We start from the raw sequence: 20,585 nt of genomic DNA, 5'->3' as shown, positions 1-20,585 counted from the left end.
AAATGACACAGAACTTACTTTAATCTTTTGAATCTGAGGCACTTTGTGGTTCTTGATTAATGTCAGTCACCACTGTATTGCAGATGCAGACGCTGGGTAGGAAGGAAGCTCTGTTACTAGACTTCTGCTGGGGGCTTTTCTTCCTTTTCTCCTGTTTTCTCACCTTCTTTTCCCCTCCTTCTCCCTCCTTCTTCCTCTTTATTGAGGTATTAGTTTACATACAATTGAATGCATCCTTTTAGGAGCTTTGACAAGTGGAAACACCTGTATGACTCAGTCAAGACAGAATATTTCCATTGCTCCAAAATTTCCTTGTGTCCCTTTGAAGTCAGTCCCCCACCCTGCCCCCTGGCCCTGGCAAACATTAATCTGTCACTGTAGATTGGTTTTGCTTGGTTTCGAATTTCATCCACATAGACACACACAGTGGGTGCTATTTTGCATCTGGCTGCTTTGCTCAGCATGATGTTTTTGTGATTCATCCATGTCACATCTGTCAGTAGCTCATTCCTTTTTATTGCCGAGTGGTTTTCAGCTGTGCGCCGATGCCACACACAGTTGGGTTTTGATGTCCTCTATAGAGATGTGTGACAAACCTAGGTGCTACAGGAGTGTGTGCATGCCCTCCCCATCTTTCAGCAGCATATGAGGAAGGCAGAGGGAACTAGCAAATAAATGAACCAGATTTGGGGGAATCTTCTTTTTATCCAAGCCATGGGTCTTGCTAGTCCTTGACTAGTTTGGCTTCTCAGAACAACACTATTCTAGTTACCCCTGGCTTGGGCCAGCCTGTAGGATCTCGATGTTTGCCTTTCTGGAGATGGGGAGTTACAAATTCCTAATGGAAAAGGCTTGTGGTCAGAGCAGCTCCTTTTGGTCTTTTGTCTAACTTTGTCGTCCCTGCTGCCGATGGATCACCTGGCTCTGTGTTTGGGGCATGCAAAGTTCAGGGACCCAGGTACATAGGAACTGTAGAGCCTGCCCTGTGCCAGGCTGCCAGGTACCCCACCTCCTATGCCAGCCACCTGCCACTCAGGTCTCCTGCCTTGCCCTTGCCCTGTCCTGGCTCAGCTGTTAGTTTTAGCCTGCTAGGGAAAGACTGAGGCGAGCGCAGAACTGCAATCTGTGGTATTCTATTAACAACCCAATTACTGTGTGCCCATGATCACTTTAAGAATCACCTTTTTTTTTTTTTTTTTTTCCAGACGGAGTCTCGCTCTGTCGCCCAGGCTGGAGTGTAATGGCACGATCTTGGCTCACTGCAACCTCCACCTCCTGGGTTCAAGCAATCCTCCTGCCTCAGCCTCTCGAGTAGCTGAGATTACAGGCATGTGCCACCATGCCCAGCTAATTTTTGTACTTTTAGTGGAGACAGGGTTTCACTATGTTGGCCAGGCTGGTCTCCAACTCCTGACCTCAAGTGATCTGCGCACCTTGGCCCCACAAAGTACTGGGATTACAGGCATGGACCACCGTGCCCAGCCAAGAATCACCTTGTAAAACACAATGACTGCCGCGGGCTGGGGAAGGGGTTGGGAATAGAGGGATGATAGCTAAAGGGTACAGGGTTTCTCTTTGAGGTAATGAAAATGTCGTACCCTTGATGGTGGTGATGGTTGCACACACCTGTGAATATACTAAATAACATTGAATTGTGCCCTTTAAATGGGTGAACTGTGTGACATGTGAATTATATCTCAATAAAGCTTTTTTTTTTTTGTAAGGCAGTATAGTATTAGAGCGATGACAGACCAGTAGAGAAGTGGTGAAAAAAAAAATTGTAGAAATTTTATTGTTTCCAAATGACACGACCTTTTGCCAAATACCTTGATTTTCATAGCAGGTCCCGTTCCATGGGAGGCACGGGTGTGGTAGAGAGAGGAGGGACTTTGTATCAAGTGGACCTGACTGAATCCCATTCTGCCCTTATTAGCTGGGTGACCTTGGGCAGATTGCTTATGTTCTGTGGTGGTTTCCTTCCCTGTAAAACAGGGCTAGGAGTACCTATCTTATAGTGTTTCAAATGAGCGTGGTAAACGTGGTACAAGCAGTCATTTTTACCATGCGACAATCATATAACAAAAGGCCTCAGATAGAAGCAGCAGCCTTGCTGGATCCTGTCCTGTCTTTGAGTCCTGCTAGGCTGATAAACTGGCCTGCTGGAGCTGCACTGACCGCTGGGCGAAAGAATCCCCCTGGGAAGTGCTGCCCTGCGTGTTGTTTGCCGCCTCTGCAGGGGGCCTGAGCTGATGGGTGGCGCTGCTGGTCTTTAGTTAACTTGGTGGACTCTGTTTCTGAATTTTCTTCCGCCTTAATCCACATGGTTTGAGTAGGCTGGTTGCACACTCTTGGAGAACCAGCATGAGACGTCCCTTGTTTTATTTATTTGCACTTCTGCTCAGCCTGTACATTGTGGGCCGGGGCAGGGACCTTGGCTGCTTTGACTGTGGGACCCTAAGCACTGTGCCTGGCATTAATGTTTGTTGAATGAATGTCCAATGGTTTCCAGTCTTTGATGACAGAAGCCAGATCAGAACTGGAATTCCAGCTTAGGCTCTGCATGCCAGAGGCCAGCAGGTGAGCTTCCCTGAGCGGCGTTTCTGTCCCAGCATCACCTAAAGAGTGGTCGGGCAGCTGTATCACTGCCAGGGACAGGAGAGCTGCCTGAGTCAGTCTTGTGTTCTGCCATAGTCCACGTTTCCTGCCTGGAGTCCACTAGTGAGATGTGGCTGACATGGGCAGGGAGAGGGTGTCTTTAGCCACACTGGAGATCTGGTCTGATGACTTCCTAGTCCCACTACTATTCAGTTCAAAGTCAGTTTTCTTTTTCTGCGCCCCCCCCCCCCCCCTTGCTCTTGTGACTGGGTACTTGGGGCAGGACTCACAATGCCTCCACCCACCCCAGGCATCCAGGCTGCACTTTGCCTGAGGGCATGTGAGGGTGGCCCTGTGACCTGGACTGTGAATGGCTGCTGGGCTGGCCTTCCCTTGCCCTGTGCTGGATGTGGCCCTCACCCCCTACCCCAGACCTCACCCTCCACCCCCCACCCCCAGTTCTGCCTTGGGCCTCTTCTCCTTTTCCAAGTTCAGCTTTTCATTAAGCAGAAACTATCCAAGACCCAGTTCTGATCGTTGAGGGAAGTCAAGTTGGAGGGGCAGTGTCGTGTAGCCTGGCTTACAGGCTGGCTCTCCTTGCGCCAGCTGTGGGACACTTAGCAAGTTGCATAACCTCTCATCTGGGAAATGAAGATAACAGTGCTTACCCCCAAAGAGCTATTTTCATGATTTAGCCAGAAATAAAGTAAGTGCTGTGTAAATGTTTATTGAGCAGCCTGTGTTTGTTGGATTTAAAAGAAGAGAGTGAGTCTCTTAAACAAAAAGCCCTCCCATAACCAGCAGCCCTAAGTGGGGCTCTGGGACAAAAAAAAAAAAAAAGTTTTCTGGTATCCTGACTTGGGGGAGGGAACAGGTAGACAATTTTTGTATTTTTTAGTACAGACGGGGTTTCACCACGTTGGCCAGGCTGGTCTCAAACTCGCTTCCCCAGAACTCAGGTGCTGCTTCTGTCTTAGTGGACTGAGTGCTTGCCAGCTGTGGCGGGCGTGGCACTCTGCTGTTCATCTTCTGTGATGGTGCCGTGGATTTAACTAAGCCAACCACAGGATATAGTGAAATATGTGTTGACTTCTCTGCTTTTTTGGTGACGGGCTGTGTGGGGAGGGGTGGTAAATAATTTCTCAAGTAGTGTACATTATTATCATATGTCAAGTAATAGAGTCTCATGTTATGTGGTCTTTGCTTTTATTGGTATTTTTCCATTAAGGAATTTCTTTTTCTCTTTTTTTTGAGACAGGATCTCGCTCTGTCACCCAGGCTAGAGTGCAGTGACGTGATCTCAGCTCACTGCAACCTCTGCTCCCTGGGGTCAAGCGATTCTCGTGCCTCAGCCTCCTGAGTAGCTGGGATTACAGGCATGTGCCACTACACCTGGCCAATTTTTGTATTTTTTAGTAGAGATGAGGTTTCACCATATTGGCTAGGCTGATCTCAAACTCCTGGCTTCAAGCAATCCATTTGCCTCAGCCTACCAAAGTGCTGGGACTACAAGTGTGAGCCACTGGCCCAGCCTAAGGAATTTCTAAACACAAGATTTTCTTTTTCTTTCTTTTTTTTTTTTAATTGATCATTCTTGGGTGTTTCTCACAGAGGGGGATTTGGCAGGGTCATAGGACAATAGTGGAGGGAAGGTCAGCAGATAAACAAGTGAACAAAGGTCTCTGGTTTTCCTAGGCAGAGGACCCTGCGGCCTTCCGCAGTGTTTGTCTAAACACAAGATTTTCAAAAGAGATTTTTAACCTACTTCGTTTTGTGTTATAAGGTAAGACTAGATGGCTGTTTTTAACTGAACATTTTTGAATGAATATGAGTAGCAAGAACACTGGTAAATAGTGTATATCCACTTAGCACAGTTTCCCCTTGCAGTATGTTCTTTTACCAATTACGTATTTTCCCATCCCTACATACATCCGCTTGGGCCATGTTGAAAGGAGGAACCGCCCTGAACTGGCCCCGCCCTGGCCATTACCACTTAGATCCTGGCTTGCCAAGGGGAATGGGGGAGTGTGCATGTGTATCTTCTAGGAGGGCACCTGGCGGAAATTGATCCCTTGAAATATTTGTTTCCTGTCTGTTTTTGCAGGTTGGTTTCCATATCTACTCTTTCCTGTAGTGTCTGTATTTTTTGTTACTGTATGAGATTTTAAAAAGTGTTATTGAATAATATGCATACCTAAAGTGCACAGATCTCAAGTGTACATATCAGTGAATTTTCACAAGCGCAGCACACCCATAGCCAGTTTAAGAGCCATAGCACAGCTCCAGAACCCTCCTGGCACCCCTTCCTGCCTGCCTCCTCTTTCTCTTCCCTGTCCTGGCTTCGAAGGGTGTAGATTAGTTACGCCTTTTCTTGTGCTGGATCCAAAGGGAACCGTACAGCATGTATTCTTGTAGGCACAAGCATTTTAAAATCTTTCTCTCCTCACCTAAAGCTTTATTGTTTTTTTCTTCACTTTAAATTCTTTGTAAAAATTGAAGAAGCGAGGTGTTTTTATTTCCATGTAATCACACTTGCGTATTTGAGTGTCCTAGTTCTTAGGAGACAGTCGTGCTGCTGAGAGACCATGGGGTCCCCTGCCTGTCTCCAGGGGACTCCGTGTCCCCAGTCCTGTCTCCTGCATGAGGCTTCCTGTTCATCTGCTGACAGGCATTGCCTTGTTGTGTGTAGTCACAGAAGGAAGTTGACTTCCACATGTAGGGACAATGTAAGATTATCCTGTGCAAGCAAGTCCCTGTCCCACTGACTGCTGTGACGCCCCTCAGATGCAGAGAGAGCATGCTGTCTTTTTTCTCTTGTAAGCAGGAGGATCCCAAATACAAGAAGATATTAGAAGACTCATGTATGGTGTAAGTTAGTTTGTATATAATTTGATTTTTTGTGTGTGGGGGAGGGGGTAGTATGAATTTTGTTCTCAGACCTCTTCTCCCTGATTTTCCGTGGAAATACTGAAATTTCTCTTTGGCCACTTACTGAAAAGAGAGCTCTTCTGTGATGGCCACAGCAGGCAGGAGCGTGCAGTCTGGGAACCTGGGACTGTACAGCGAATGCAGCAGTGTAGGGGAATGACCTTATCTCGGCAGCCAACAGGAAATGATTAAATGTGCTGGGAGAATTCAGCTGAGAGACAGAGGTCAGACATGCCAGCAGGGTTGGAAAGAGGCAGGTACGGAAGCTGAGCTGCAGAGTTAGCCGGGATCTGACAGAAAAATGTGAGTGTGCTGTGGAAGGCTTGCATTTCCTTTAAGGTAGACCTCTTTGAAAGTAGAATTTTCACGGAATTGTTTTCTTTCTCACTGAGTGACTGATTTAACAGAACTCTCACCTTCTATGCAAGCGCACCTAGTTTTAGAGCTCCTTGACGGAAATGTTCAATTAGTTCATTATTAACTGAGCAATGCAGAATGCTTTATCCAGGGTGCTTGGAGAAAATGTCAGAGTAAGTGTTTGATTTTCTTGGAGAATAGATTTCGGCTTAAACAAATGAAGGATTGTGTTTTATAATTTTTGACTCTGGTTTTAGAACATACGTGCGTGTTTCCTTTCAAAATAGATGCAATAACTTTGCACCTTTGCTTTGGCATGTTTTAGAATAGCTGACATACTTTAGCTGTATTTTTTTCTTACCGAGTAGCTAAATGAGTTACTTGAGTTAGCTGTTAATAGAGGGCTTTTCCCCCTACTTTAAGGCCTTAATGTTTATTACATGCTGCCATTTTCTTTCTTTACAGCCAAATCTAATCTACAAACACATAAGTGGGACTTGAGAGAGAAAACAAATTATCTTTTCCAGGAGACTGTAATTGCTGTTTCATGACTGTTTACTGCAGTCTCTGATCACCTGCCACCGCTCCAGGACCCCTCCCGACCCCCTTCCCATCCTCCCCCTCAGTTCTTCTCATTTCTCATCCCAGCTGGACCCTGTGCCCTCGTCCCCCTCTGAGGGCTGTCACTAGACACTGTTTATATTTTTGTCGGGTAACAAAATGTAAAAGTCTTATTGTTTTAATAACTGAGCAGCCTTATGTACGTATTTAATTGTTTCTTAGAAGTCATATTCTGGAATTTTTGAAAAACAGTGGCTCCCCTTTATGGCTGTGGTGCTGTAATTTTATTAGATTTTTAAAATCCTGATACTTAAGTGACCCATCACTCAGTGAATTATACTTACTGGATTACTGATTGCCATTAAAAAGGCAGCATCCTTTCTCCATCCTCCAGAAAATACTGTGCTGGTGCAGCCTGTGCCTCACAGGAAAACATGCTTTCTTGTTAGGATGTTACTTACTGTGAAGTGTGTGTTTCAAATACTTTTAAGATTGCATAGGAAAGGTTTCTAGAAACCCCCAAGGTATATAGTATGTCTGTCCGACCTTAATCGGGCCCATCAGTTTTGTCTTTGCTCTTGTAGCTCTGAATATCTCTTTCTTCAGATCCCTTCCTTCTTGTCAGTAAAACATCCTACTGAATTCTGGATGAATTTTAAATGCTGTATTTATGAAAACAGCAAAGAGGTTTCATAACTTCAAACCAAAGCATTTTTACAGGTATGAGATTTATGCCAATAAGTAAAAATACGCCTTCCTTTTTTCTTTTTAAACAGTGTTAGTCCTTTCAGACCGTTTGCCCACCCACACAATTCTGTTATTCATTTGGTGGCATAATGCAGAAGGTGGGAACGCAATATTTAGAGCTGTAATGGCTCTTGGACTTAATATTCCAGGATCCTCACTTTACCAAAGGAATTGGGATCCAGAGGTGACAACTTGTCCAAGGTCACTCGTCTCGTTGGTAGCCGAGTGAGTCTGAAACCCTGGTCATGAGACCAGGGTCATTACTCTTTCCATTACAGTAATCTGCTTTCTTCGCATTATTATCTTAAGATGAGTATCACTTAGCTAAGAGTGTTTTTTTTTTTCTACTGATGAGTCCATTTATATTTGTTTCACTTTCAAACACTCAGCTTTTATTCAATAACTTTTTTGCTGTAAGTACCATTTGCATAGATGTATAGTGAATTACCTCAAGTACAAAGAGCATTGACATTTCTTAAAAATCAACAATTCTCTATATTATAAAGTTTTGCTTGCCTCTCCCCTAGCTCAGGGGAGAGACAGTCAATTGTTACTGATAGAAGCGGGCCTCACGATGGGATTGCTTGCCAGATGAGAATGCCAAACTTAATACAATCACAACTAATACAAGAAACAGACAAGCACTCAATTCTTCTTTGAAACAGGATTCTTCAGGGTGTGAAAGGGAAACCCCAAACCTTTAGCATTTCTGTCTTTCAGCCCCTATAAGGGAATACTGACTCTGTCTTGAGCTGAACTGAAGAGGTATTGGAATATGAAAGACTTTAAAATAATACAACATAATATAAATAAAGGAGAAAATGATTTAATTTATAAAAATGGAATTTACTCACAATTTTCCAGAATCATTAAAAATGGTCTCTGCTAAAAATTCAGTTTGAATCCTCTGAAATTCAGGTGTGGGAGTTAGTTATAAACAGGTATGCTGAGAACAGTGGGTGACTGTTCCTAGACCTCGGTGTGCCATCACTGTCTGTCCAAAGTCACCTTAAAATACCTTGGGGAGGTTCACAGGATAGCGCTTATTTGTATTTTCTAAAGTATTTAGAATATATGCCTTGAAGAATTTCTGAAACAAAAGCACTTCAGGAAAACAGGCACTTTCATAAATATGTTAATTGTATTTGAAGTTGAATTTAATAACTTTACAACTATTTTAATTTATGAAACTGAAGAATGAAGTGGAATACATAAGCAATATTTTTATGCAGTGTGTCAGAACTGTCTTCCCTCCTGGTGTTCTAGTGGGCACTTTCTGTCAGTCTCCTTAAAGAGGTGCTGCTTTCATTTGGTGAGCCAGGCGACATTATCCTGGGGCCTGGAGAAGAAGTGGGGCTGCAGGCTCAGGAGCCGCAGTGGCTTAGTTCGCTTCTCCCATAATTTAGTTACCTTTGTTCCCCAATTAGCATTTTATACTTACTATTATATTTTCAGTATATATTAAGTATAGACTATTCCAATCGGCTTCCTTTTCTTAGTGTATAATTGACCTTCTTATCTTCTGCAGTCTATAAGTAACATTTGATATGCTTCCCTCCCTGGCCTCTAGCTTCTGCCCACATTAGTATAAATGTTGCTGTGTTTGTGAGATTTAAAGATGAGAAAGAGATACCAGACTGTTGCAGTGCTGGCATTGCTCCAAACTGAGAAGGGGTTAAACGGCAGCCCCCTGGGGCTGCTGTTGGCTTAGAAATCTCAGAGTTTGTGTTGTTGGTGTTTGGGCCTTTTTCATGTCCACCTCTGCCCAGGGCAGCTCTCCAGACCAGATTCTAGAAGTGGCCTCAGAACCTTCTCTAAGACTATGAAGAAACGTCCCCCAGTATCCTAGGCCCTTAGAGTTTGGTAAAGAGGAGCATGTATGTGTGTGTCAGTATGGTGAGATAGTAATTAGACAAGGGTTATTGATTTGAATGAATGAATGAATGAATGACATTGTTTGCTTTTCCTTAGTGATTACTTTTGAAGGCACTATAGTCACATTTCACTAGGTGGTCTAAATGCATTTGCATGTCACAGTTCTGCCTTGACACCAAGTAACAGGTTGTGTCTACCTGACGTCTCCTCCAGCCCTGGGGCTCTGGCCTAAGTTTTTTCTTATTTGACTCTGTCATATATGAATCATAAGACATAAATCTTTATGTGGGCTCATGGTACATATTTTATTTTGAGAAACTTAAAGAATCTAATAGGAAGTTAGAATTAATTTGAAATGTGTGCCAGTGGTCATCACAATAGTATGGCATTTAGATTATCTTTTTGTTAATGTGAAGGGTGCTATGAATTTCATACTCAGTCATGTTTCCCATCAGGATTTGTTCTACAGTGGAGTCCTTGAAGGAGAACGAGGAAGAATGATTTTGCTGGAAAATGCTTACTTGACGAAATGTTGATGTAATTAACAGGACAAAATGTTGAACTTCCCAATTTGGAACTCTCTCTTTGACTCTTAAATTCCTAACATAGATTGGTAGTGCTAGTTTAACAAAATAAATGAAGCACATGACAGTTTTGGGGATAATGAAATGACTTCTCTATCTTCTCTGCTATGAACTGACACATGAAGAAAAAATAGCACAGGGCGTAGTAGACTGATCACCAGTATCTATTGATTTGGAAGACAGAAACATTTGTTACTACTTTCCCATCTATAGGGATGGTCACCTCAGGTTCACTTAGTCAGATCCTACCATTACTGTGCAGGAAGAATGTTAGAAAGCAAGACTGTAAAGCCATGAAGGAAAGCGGCAAGACCACTTTTGGTGGATAAATCTTTCATACTTCACATTGAACTCGAAGACATTAAATTGAATCTTAGGTGTACCCAGTGAACTTCTGAGGTTGAAGAGTTTGCATTTGGGATGGTGGAAGTTGTCATGATGATGAAAAGTCATGATGTGAGGCTATGTAAACTGTACTTGTCCCAGCACCTGACAGCCTTTTTTTTTTTCCCCCTGATGCTATCTCCAGGTATGACAGCTTTTATTGGTAGACATGCAGGCACCTGAGTGAGCTCTGGGCTTATTTCCAGCCGTCCGTTAGATCACTGCCTGGAGGGACAGTTCACCTGGATGCTGGCTGGCTGGATCAGTTGATTTGTTTTTTCGTTCGTTCGTTTGTTCGTTTGTTCATTCATTCATTCATTCATTCATTCAGTTTACCTTCTTGGTCTCTTGTCCACGCAGTTCACATCAGGCACTGTGCTAGACTCTAGGGATCCATAGACAGTTAGGATTGAGTTCTGGTCTCTGAGGACCTCACAGTCCAGCAAGGTAAAGAGACTTCTAAGCAGCAGGGTGGTGAGTCTTAAAGAGCTATTGGGACCTTATTCTGCCATGAAGAATGGAGGAGACTGGGGGAAACTCCAGTTTGATGATGAGTTTTAGAGGGAGTGGTTTGTCAGGTACCCAAGAGAAGCAGCGGGAGCAATATATGCAAAGGCAAGGAGGTCAGAATCTGCCAGACTTAGGAGCTTGTTGTGGCTGGAGTGCCGTTTATATGTGGACATGCTTCAGGAACATCATATTTATCAGATCCAAACCAGTTATTTTTCATCCCAAACCAGTTTGTTCTTAATTCTATTTTTCTCTTTGTGGCATTATCACCTACCATGCCTCCGAAATTTGAGACTTTGAATCCCTGCCCCCATCCCCCATTCCCTGGCATCATCCATCACTATGTCCTGTCTGTTTTTCCTCTTGGATATATTCCTCTTTCCTGGTCTTCTTTTTATTTTTTTTATTTTTTTATTTTTTAAAGTAGTCTTTTTTTTTTTCTTTTTTATTGATCATTCTTGGGTGTTTCTCGCAGAGGGGGACTTGGCAGGGTCACAGGACAACAGTGGAGGGAAGGTCAGCAGACAAACAAGCGAACAAAGTTCTCTGGTTTTCCTAGGCAGAGGACCCTGCGGCCCTCCGCAGCGTCCGTGTCCCTGGGCACCCGAGATTAAGGAGTGGTGATGACTCTCAACGAACATGCTGCCTTCAAGCATCTGTTCAACAAAGCACATCCTGCACCGCCCTCAATCCATTCAACCCTGAGTGGATACAGCACATGTTTCAGAGAGCACAGGGTTGGGGGCAAGGTCACAGATCAACAGGATCCCAAGGCAGAAGAACTCTTCCCAGCACAGAACAAAATGAAAAGTCTCCCATGTCTACCTCTCTCCACACAGACACAGCAACCATCCGACTCCTCAATCCTTTCCCCACCCTTCCCCCCCCTCCACTCCACAAAACCGCCACCGTCCTCATGGCCCGCTCCCAATGAGCTGTTGAGTACACCTCCCAGATGGGGTGGTGGCCGGGCAGAGGAGCTCCTCACTTCCCAGTAGGGGCGGCCGGGCAGAAGCGCCCCTCACCTCCCGGACGGGGCGGCTGGCCGGGCGGGGGGCTGACCCCCCCCACCTCCCTCCCGGACGGGGCGGCTGGCCGGGTGGGGGGCTGACCCCCCACCTCCCTCCCGGACAGGGCGGCTGGCCGGGCAGAGGGGCTCCTCACTTCCCAGTAGGGGCGGCCGGGCAGAGGCGCCCCTCACTTCCCCGATGGGGCGGCTGGCCCGGCGGGGGGCTGACCCCCCCACCTCCCTCCCGGAGGGGGCGGCTGGCCGGGCAGAGGGGCTCCTCACTTCCCGGTAGGGGCAGCCGGGCAGAGGCGCCCCTCACCTCCCGGACAGGGCGGCTGGCCGGGCGGGGGGCTGATCCCCCCACCTCCCTCCCGGACGGGGCGGCTGGCCGGGCGGGGGGCTGACCCCCCCACCTCCCTCCCGGACGGGGTGGCTGGCCGGGCGGGGGGCTGACCCCCCACCTCCCTCCCGGACGGGGCGGCTGGCCGGGCGGGGGGCTGACCCCCCCACCTCCCTCCCGGACGGGGCGGCTGGCCGGGCGGGGGGCTGACCCCCCCACCTCCCTCCCGGACGGGGCGGCTGGCCGGGCGGGGGGCTGACCCCCCCACCTCCCTCCCGGACGGGGCGGCTGGCCGGGCGGGGGGCTGACCCCCCCACCTCCCTCCCGGACGGGGCGGCTGGCCGGGCGGGGGGCTGACCCCCCCACCTCCCTCCCGGACGGGGCGGCTGGCCGGGCGGGGGGCTGACCCCCCCACCTCCCTCCCGGACGGGGCGGCTGGCCGGGCAGAGGGGCTCCTCACTTCCCAGAAGGGGCGGCCGGGCAGAGGCGCCCCTCACCTCCCGGATGGGGCGGCTGGCCAGGCGGGGGGCTAACCCCCCCACCTCCCTCCCGGACGGGGCGGCTGGCCAGGCCGGGGGCTGACCCCCCCACCTCCCTCCCAGACAGAGCGGCTGGCCGGGCAGAGGGGCTCCTCACTTCCCAGTAGGGGCGGCCGGGCAGAGGCGCCCCCCCCCCACCTCCTGGACAGGGCGGCTGGCCGGGCAGGGGGCTGATCCCCCCACCTCCCTCCCGGACGGGGCGGCTGGCCAGGCAGGGGGCTGATCCCCCCACCTCCCTCCCGGACGGGGCGGCTGGCCGGGCAGGGGGCTGACCCCCCCCACCTCCCTCCCAGATGGGGCGGCTGGCCGGGAGGGGGGCTGACCCCCCCACCTCCCTCCCGGACGAGGCGGCTGGCCGGGCAGAGGGGCTCCTCACTTCCCGGTAGGGGCGGCCGGGCAGAGGTGCCCCTCACCTCCCGGACGGGGCGGCTGGCTGGGCGGGGGGCTGACCCCCCCACCTCCCTCCCAGACGAGGAGGGAGGACGCTCCTCACTTCTCAGACGGGGTGGCTGCCGGGCGGAGGGGCTCCTCACTTCTCAGACGGGGCGGTTGCCAGGCAGAGGGTCTCCTCACTTCTCAGACAGGGCGGCCGGGCAGAGACGCTCCTCACATCCCGGACGGGGCGGCAGGGCAGAGGTGCTCCCCACATCTCAGACGATGGGCGGCCGGGCAGAGACGCTCCTCACTTCCCAGATGTGATGGCGGCCGGGAAGAGGCGCTCCTCACTTCCTAGATGGGATGGCGGCCGGGCAGAGACGCTCCTCACTTTCCAGACTGGGCAGCCAGGCAGAGGGGCTCCTCACATCCCAGACGATGGGCGGTCAGGTGGAGACGCTCCTCACTTCCCAGACGGGGTGGCTGCCAGGCAGAGGCTGCAATCTCGGCACTTAGGGAGGCCAAGGCAGGCGGCTGGGAGGTGGTTGTAGCGAGCCGAGATCACGCCACTGCACTCCAGCCTGGGCGCCATTGAGCACTGAGTTAACGAGACTCCGTCTGCAATCCCGGCACCTCGGGAGGCCGAGGCTGGCGGATCACTCGCGGTTAGGAGCTGGAGACCAGCCCAGCCGACACATCGAAACCCCGTCTCCACCAAAAAAACACGAAAACCAGTCAGGCGTGGCGGCGCACGCCTGCAATCGCAGGCACTCGGCAGGCTGAGGCAGGAGAACCGGGCGGGGAGGTTGCAGTGAGCCGAGATGGCAGCAGTACCGTCCAGCTTCGGCTCGGCATCAGAGGGAGACCGTGGAAAGAGGGGAGAGGGGAGAGGGGAGAGGAGGGAGGGGGGAGGGGAGAGGGGAGAGGGGAGAGGGGAGAGGGAGCTCTATCTACCACACAGTCCTTCTCTCCTGGTCTTCTAACCATTTCCCTTTCTCCAGACTTGAACCTCCAGAACTGCGATGTCCAGTGTGGTAGCCACTAACCACATGTGACTGTTTACATTAAAATTGACTAAAATTAAAAAGTCATTGAGACCAGTCTGGGCAACATAGTGAGTCCTCTGTCTCTATAAAAAATAAAAAATTAGCCAGGTGCAGTGGCACATACTTGTAGTCCAAGCTTCAGAAGGCTCAAGTGGGAGGATCGCTTACACCCAGGAGGTTGAGGCTGCAATGAGCTGTGATAGTGCCACTGCACTCAGCGTGAATGACAGAGGGACACCCTGTCTCAAAACAAAAAGTCAGTTTCTCACTTGGACTAACTACATTTTAAGTGTTAATAGCTGGTGGCTGCCATACTGGACAGCCCAAGACTAGAGGCTCGATGGGCTGTTCTCCACTCTCTGTCCAAGGGAACCTTCCTTTATGCGCTTTTTGCTTTCAAGATAGGGTCTTGCCCAGTCGCCTAGGCTGGAGTGCAGTGGCATGATCTCGGCTCACTGCAACCTCCGCCTCCCAGGTTCAAGTGATTCTCATGCCTCAGCCTCCCAAGTAGCTGGGACTATAGGCACATGTCACCATGCCTGGCTAATTTTTTGAGTTTTTTGGTAGAGACAGGGTTTCACTATGTTGGCTAGGCTGGTTTCGAACTCCTGACCTCAAGTGATCTGCCTGCCTCAGCCTCCCAAAGTGCTAGGATTACAGGCATGAGCCACCGCACCCAGCCTCATGCCTTTTAACCTTTGTACGTGCTGTTCTTATTCTCTCCAGAATACCATTCTTGCTCTAAGCATTCCCCTCTTCCCTGGCTTTCCTTAGGTGAATTTCGTCTCTTTTTTCCTCCAGTGTCCTTGTAATCACACAATCACGCTTGCCTCTGAGAGGGCACATATATGTTTATCGTGTGTCGAGACATCATAGTATAGTGGTTAAGCCTTGGGGACAGATTGTCTTAATTTCAAAACTAGCCGGTTACTTGCCAGGTGGCTTTGAACACATTACTTAACCTCTCTGAGTTTTAGTTTCTTCAGCTATAAAATGAAGACAATGGTTTTTTCCTCATGTTAAATGAAACCCTTAGCACTGCATTTAAATATATAGCTCTCAAATTGTAGCTGAGAGCTCTCATTCTAGATAAATTCCCTTCCTCTGTTCATCAGCCATGCTAAAACCATATAATGGTTTGTTAATGCTAATAATGCTGTTACGTTTCTTCTTTTCTGATTGTTACACCTTTTAGTTATTTTTCTTATTGCAGTGGCTAGGCCCTTCAATGCAATTTGCATAGACATGTAATTTTTTATTATTCCTGTAATTTCTATTGGCTATAGTTCTTCTGGTGAGATTTTTATTCTCTCTTGTTTTGATTGCATTTCATCATGCCCATTTTCCATTGCATTTTTTTTTCACTCTTAGTTTAGAAATTAAATTCTCAGCCTGCTCCTTTAGTGGTTATCCTAGATATTTTTGTGTACTTAACAAAATCTTAAGTAATATCTTTACCCTTCTCTTGAACAATGGAAGGATAGAAAACATTTTAACTCCATATGCCCTCTCAACTTGTCCAGTTTTTTTTTTTCTGATTTTTTTAAATCCTGCAAATTTGCCGTTGTCTTTTATACAGTTAATGCTATTTAGATTTATCCAATATATTTATGTGCATATTTGCTTACCATTCCTTCTTGTGCTTCAGGGCTTTCCATCTGAAATAATTTCCTTCTTTTAAAAGTATATCCTTTAAGGGCTGGGCATGGTGGTTCACGCCTGTAATCCCAACACTGTGGGAGGCCGAGGCCAGTGGATCACTTGAGGTCAGGAGTTCAAGACCAGCCTGTCCAATATGGAGAAACCCCGTCTCTACTAAAAACACACAAAAATTAGCTGGGCCTGGTGGCACACACCTGTAATCCCAGCTACTCGGGAGGCTGAGGCAGGAGAATTGCTTGAACCTGGGAGGCAGAGATTGTAGTGAGCCGAGATCGCTCCACTGCACTCCAGCCGGGGCGACAGAGCGAGACTCCATCTCAAAAAAAAAAAAAAAAAAAAATAGGCCGGGTGTGGTGGCTCAACGTCTGTAATCCCAGCACTTTGGGAGGCCAAGGTGGGCGGATCACGAGGTCAGGAGATTGAGACCATCCTGGCCAATGTGGTGAAAACCCGTCTCTACTAAAAATACAAAACAAATTAGCCAGGCGTGGTGGTGCGCGCCTGAAGTCCCAGCTAATCAGGAGGCTGAGGCAGGAGAATCGCTTGAACCAAGGAGGCAGAGGCTGCTGCAGTGAGCCAAGATCGTGCCACTGCACTCCAGCCTGGGTGACAGAATGAGACTCTGTCTCAAAAAAAAGATAAACTTAAAAATAAAAAAAATAAATAAAATAATAAATAAATAAATAAATTTCTTCAACAGGAGAGTCATTAAGATACCTGGTTTGCTGTGCTGCTGAAAACAGAATTATGCTCTGTCATTCCTTGACTCATTCATTCCAGTTGTGTTTATTATGTGCCTGTTACGTATCAGTGGTAGGAACACGGGCAAACAAGGCAAAATCCTGGTGCATAAGGAACTTACATTCTCGTGAGTGGAGAGAGAAAATAGATAATTTGGCAGGTGAGGTTGAGTGTTAAGAAAATAAAACAGAGTTAGGGCTGGAGTATCAGGGCTGGGGGAAGGCTTTCTTAAGAAGAGGGTAATGTTTGAGCAAATATCTGATGCTGGGAGGCAGCAGATCCTACAGATGTGGGAGGCAGGTATTCCCGGCAGAGGGGAGGCAGGTGCAAAGGTAAGCCGAGTCTGGTGCATTTGGAGAACCACATGGAGGTCACTGTAGCCAGAGTCCAGGGTGGGGATTGGAAGGAGCGAGACTGGCGCTGGAAGCAGGGGCTAGAATCACATGGGACCTTGTAATCAGGGTGGGGAGTATCAATAACTATGACAGTTGACAATAGCTGTTAGCAAGATTTGAGTTTAGTAGATTGAACCAGGGTAACTGAGACAGAGGTGGTGTGAAGCGGCCACATTCTGGCTCTGTTTTGAGGTAGAGGTGATGTTATGTGGACATGAGAGGAGGAGAGGAGTCAGGGATGACACTGGGGCATTTGTCCTGAGCAGCTGTGTCCTGGAGGAGCCCAACCGGGGGATGCAGGAGCAAGAGGTGGGTTTCGGCCAGTGTGTCGGAGAGGCCCGTGAGCCTCCCAGGGGGAGATGCTGAGCCAGCAGCTCAGGCCGTGCCGGATCTGGAGCTCAGGGAGAGGCTGAGTGAGGAGGCATCAGCACGTGGATGGAATTTTAGGTCACAGGAGGGAGAGGGTCACCCAGGAAACTAGTGTGCACAGAGAAGAAGAGGCTGAGCCCTGGGCACCATGGGTGTGCACAGGGTGATAAGGGCACCAATTGGGTGCTTTGCAGGACTGTCCGGAATTACTTGTCTTGAGAGAATGCAGTTAATACTGCAGGCCGGTTATCGTGACTAGAAGATAAGGCTCGTGGATTCCTTTACCAGAAAAGCTTGGATTTCATGCTTACCTAAAGGGAAGGTGCCCACGTGCTGCCTTATTTTGCTTTTGAATTTTCAAAAGCAACTCAATCAGTATATTCTTACGGCAGAACAATTAAGTGATACAGATATGCAAAAGCCCAGACTTTCATGTTCCACCACCCAGAGATGTTCATTCAAGACTCAGGACAACCTTCCCTGACCACCATCTGTCCAGGTAGACCCTGTCACTCTCTGTCCCCCACTTGGCTTCATGCTTTCCCCCAGCCCTTAATGCTGTCTGCCGCTACATTACCTACTGGTGTGGCTTTGAAATCTCCTGACCCCTACTGGAATATATACAGGGGCCTTGTCACTTCTACCCATCCCGGGACCCCACAGGCCCAGCGAGGTGCCTGGCATACGGTAAGTAAGGCTGCATTACATTTCATTGAATGGAAGAATTCACATTTTTGGTACATAGCCATCTGGACTTTTTTTCTAGGTAATTACCCACTCTTAAACATATATTTTTAGATAAAGCCCAAGTGTTCAGCTTTTTAGACGTAAGAATGCTACTTATGGCTTTGAATGTTACTGTAAGCTAACTTTGCACTAGTTGGCTGGGGCTGCTGTTTTCAGTCAGTTTCAGCAATGGTGGCTGCACAGGCCTTCAGAGCCCGTCCTGAGCCTGTGCCTGGACAGCAGCGTCAATCGTCAGTCCACCTCATGCTGTCTCCTAGGAGGCTGTGCAGCTGCAGGCCTTCTTTCCTCAACCAAAATGCTGTGCCTGCCCACCTGCCCACTCCCTTCCCTCCCCCACTCCCCTCCCCTCCCCTCCCCTCCCCTCCCCTCCAGGTCCCCTCTCTCCCTCTCTCCTTCCCTCCCTCCCTCTCAGCCTAATCTGGTATGACTTTGTCTTATCTTTCCTAGTATTTAGACAATTTGTTCCTTTGTATCTTGGAGGATTGTTCCAGGACCCTCCAAAGGATACCAAAATCCATGGATGCTCGTCTCTGATATAAAATAGTGTTGTATTTGCATATAACTTATGTATACTCTTCAGTATTCTTTAAATCATCTCTAGATTACTTATAATACCTAATAGAATATAAATACAATGTAAATAGTTATACCGTATTGTTTAGGGAATAATGACAAGCAAAAAAAGTCTGTACATGTTTAGTACAGATGCAGCTACCCACTTCTTTCCCCCGTATATTTTCGATTCCTGACTGGTTGAATCCACAGATGTGGAACCCTTGGGTATGAAGGGCTGAGTGTGCTGTGAGCTCCTGGACCGCAGGGCCTGCATGGTGTTATTCACTTGTTTTCATTTCCATCCCCTAGCTCTTAGCAAGGTTTCTGGCACTCAGAAAGTAAATGTTTTTAGAATATTGGGAGAGATAGATGTAAAATAATTTGTAAAATCAATTTCCTTGGCTTGATATTTACTCCGTTTATTAGAATAAATTAAACATTTTATTGAAAATATTTAAGAATTTGGGACACAGGCTATGTCTTGAGACAGCCAAACTGACAAATTTTTATGAAGGACAGGCTCTTTCTGCCTGTGTGTGTGTGTGTGAGAGTGTGTGTGTGAGAGAGTGTGTGTGAGTGTATGTGTGTGTGTAGTGGGGGTATTGGGTATTGTAATGAAGTCAAGAGAGTAACCAAGACATTTTCTTCAGGGCTTCTCAGATAATATTATTGTATATTGTAATTCGGCATTTTATCATAAATAAGAATTGTCATTAATTTTTCCCCTTTATAAGTGGTCACTGGAAATGTTTATTAGGCAGCTAGCATCACAAAATGTGTGTGTGTGTGCATGCACGCGCGCGTGTGTGTATGAGGCTTAACGTTGAAGGTCTTTGTTTTGTGTTTCTAGAGTTCTCAGTGGCACAGCTGAGAATGGGTGTGTAAGTCCTGCTTGCCAAAGCCATATCCTCCCTGTGTGGGGTGGAAGTTGCCAGAGAGGCCAGGAGGAGTCAGACTAGGAGCAAGAAGGCTGGGAAGGCTGGAGACTGACATTTTCAGGCACTCACATATAATGTGTCATTTAAATTCCTACTCTGTGTAGGTCAGCCACCTTTATTCCCATTTTGCTGGTAAGAAGGTAGCTTAGAAGTTAAAATGTGCACCTATTATTTAAGAAATGTTTTGTCCTTATAGAGACAGGATCCCACCTTGTTGCTCAGGCTGGTTTGTAACTCCTGGGCTCAAGCAATCCTTCCACCTCCGCCTCCCAAAGTGCTGGGATTACAGGCGTGAGCCACTATGCCTGGCCCACTCCCCTTGTTTAAGGGAAACTTTTGCTATTAATTTTATGCTTGATTTAAGCCTATTAGTTTCAGATTGTTGCCTGACAATTGAGTTCCCTGTTTGTTTTTCCAAATTACTGGCTAGTTCATTTTATGTGAACTTTTTTTAGAAATAAAAGCACTGTCAAGTTAGAATTCATTTATCAGTTTGTCACACGAAACTGGCTCCATATTCTTCTCTACAGTAGAGTGCTTTGGCTCTAGCTGATACCTTTGAATGAAATAGAATATTTTCTTGAGAAAGCGGCACCATAGTTGAGTGCATAGATGCCCAGAAAATATTTGAAAACCAAATCCTCTCGTGGTTTGTACTTAAAATTTTTTTTTTAGAGATGGGATCTCACTGTGTTGCCCAGGCTGGAGTACAGTGGCTACTCACAGGCACTATCATAGCTCACTGCAGCCTCAAACTCTTGGGCTCAAGTGATCTTCCTGCCTCAGCTTCCCAAGTATCTGGGACTATAGATAGTCATGTGCCACCACACCCAGCTCGTGTGGCTTTTTAAACTTCAAAGGCACATATTTATAGTACTGGTTGAGAAGGTATTTAGGTAGTTCATTTCTAGATAGCGCTTCTGATGGGTGTGACCTCTTCTTGTCCATGCTTACCTAGCATTCTTATGGTGGGCTTTTATCAGGACATTCTACTTTTTATTGCTGGTAGGTAAATGGAGCAGAAGTCACTCTCGTGGTGGAGTAACTAGTGACTTGGGCTGGTGTCTGATCTTCAGCGCCCTGCCATTTGTCAGTCCCCTCTCCCCTCCTTCACAGCCACAGCAGCTTCCCAGGGTTTGCCCTCCAGGACCAGCGGGACCCTGCACTGGGCTGGTTTCTACCTCCCCTTTGTCACACAGGTTCCTCTACCTGGGATGCCTTTCCTTGCTGCTCCTGCTGAAGAATTCCCACTGAAACATCAGCCCTGGGCACCCTCTCTGGACCCTCTATGTGTCCCCGTAGCATGTTGTGCAGAACTGTTTCCTAGC

The 20,585-nt window shown here is 47.7% G+C and overlaps 1 protein-coding gene across 10 annotated transcripts in view; it reads left to right on the top strand.

The window, feature by feature from the left end:
* Positions 1–20,585, top strand: part of PACSIN2 (protein kinase C and casein kinase substrate in neurons 2) — a 146,256-nt gene that overhangs the window by 47,148 nt on the left and 78,523 nt on the right. For 2 of the 10 annotated variants that reach the window (XM_063807997.1, XM_054676161.2), the window contains exon 1: positions 5,266–5,463. The exons of 4 other annotated variants lie outside the window; for them this stretch is intronic. The gene's annotated coding sequence lies outside the window, so the exon portion shown is untranslated. Of the gene's footprint in view, positions 1–5,265; positions 5,464–5,705; positions 5,863–20,585 lie in introns of those variants that run through there. 4 more of the 10 variants (XM_054676160.2, XM_001171308.6, XM_054676162.2 and 1 more) reach the window with 4 other exon arrangements.

The sequence above is a fragment of the Pan troglodytes genome, chromosome 23 (genome assembly GCF_028858775.2).
Source record: "Pan troglodytes isolate AG18354 chromosome 23, NHGRI_mPanTro3-v2.0_pri, whole genome shotgun sequence".
Classification (NCBI taxonomy): Eukaryota; Metazoa; Chordata; class Mammalia; order Primates; family Hominidae; genus Pan; species Pan troglodytes.
The sequence above is the reverse complement of the archived record's forward strand: the minus strand, read 5'-3'. Positions and strand labels throughout refer to the sequence as shown.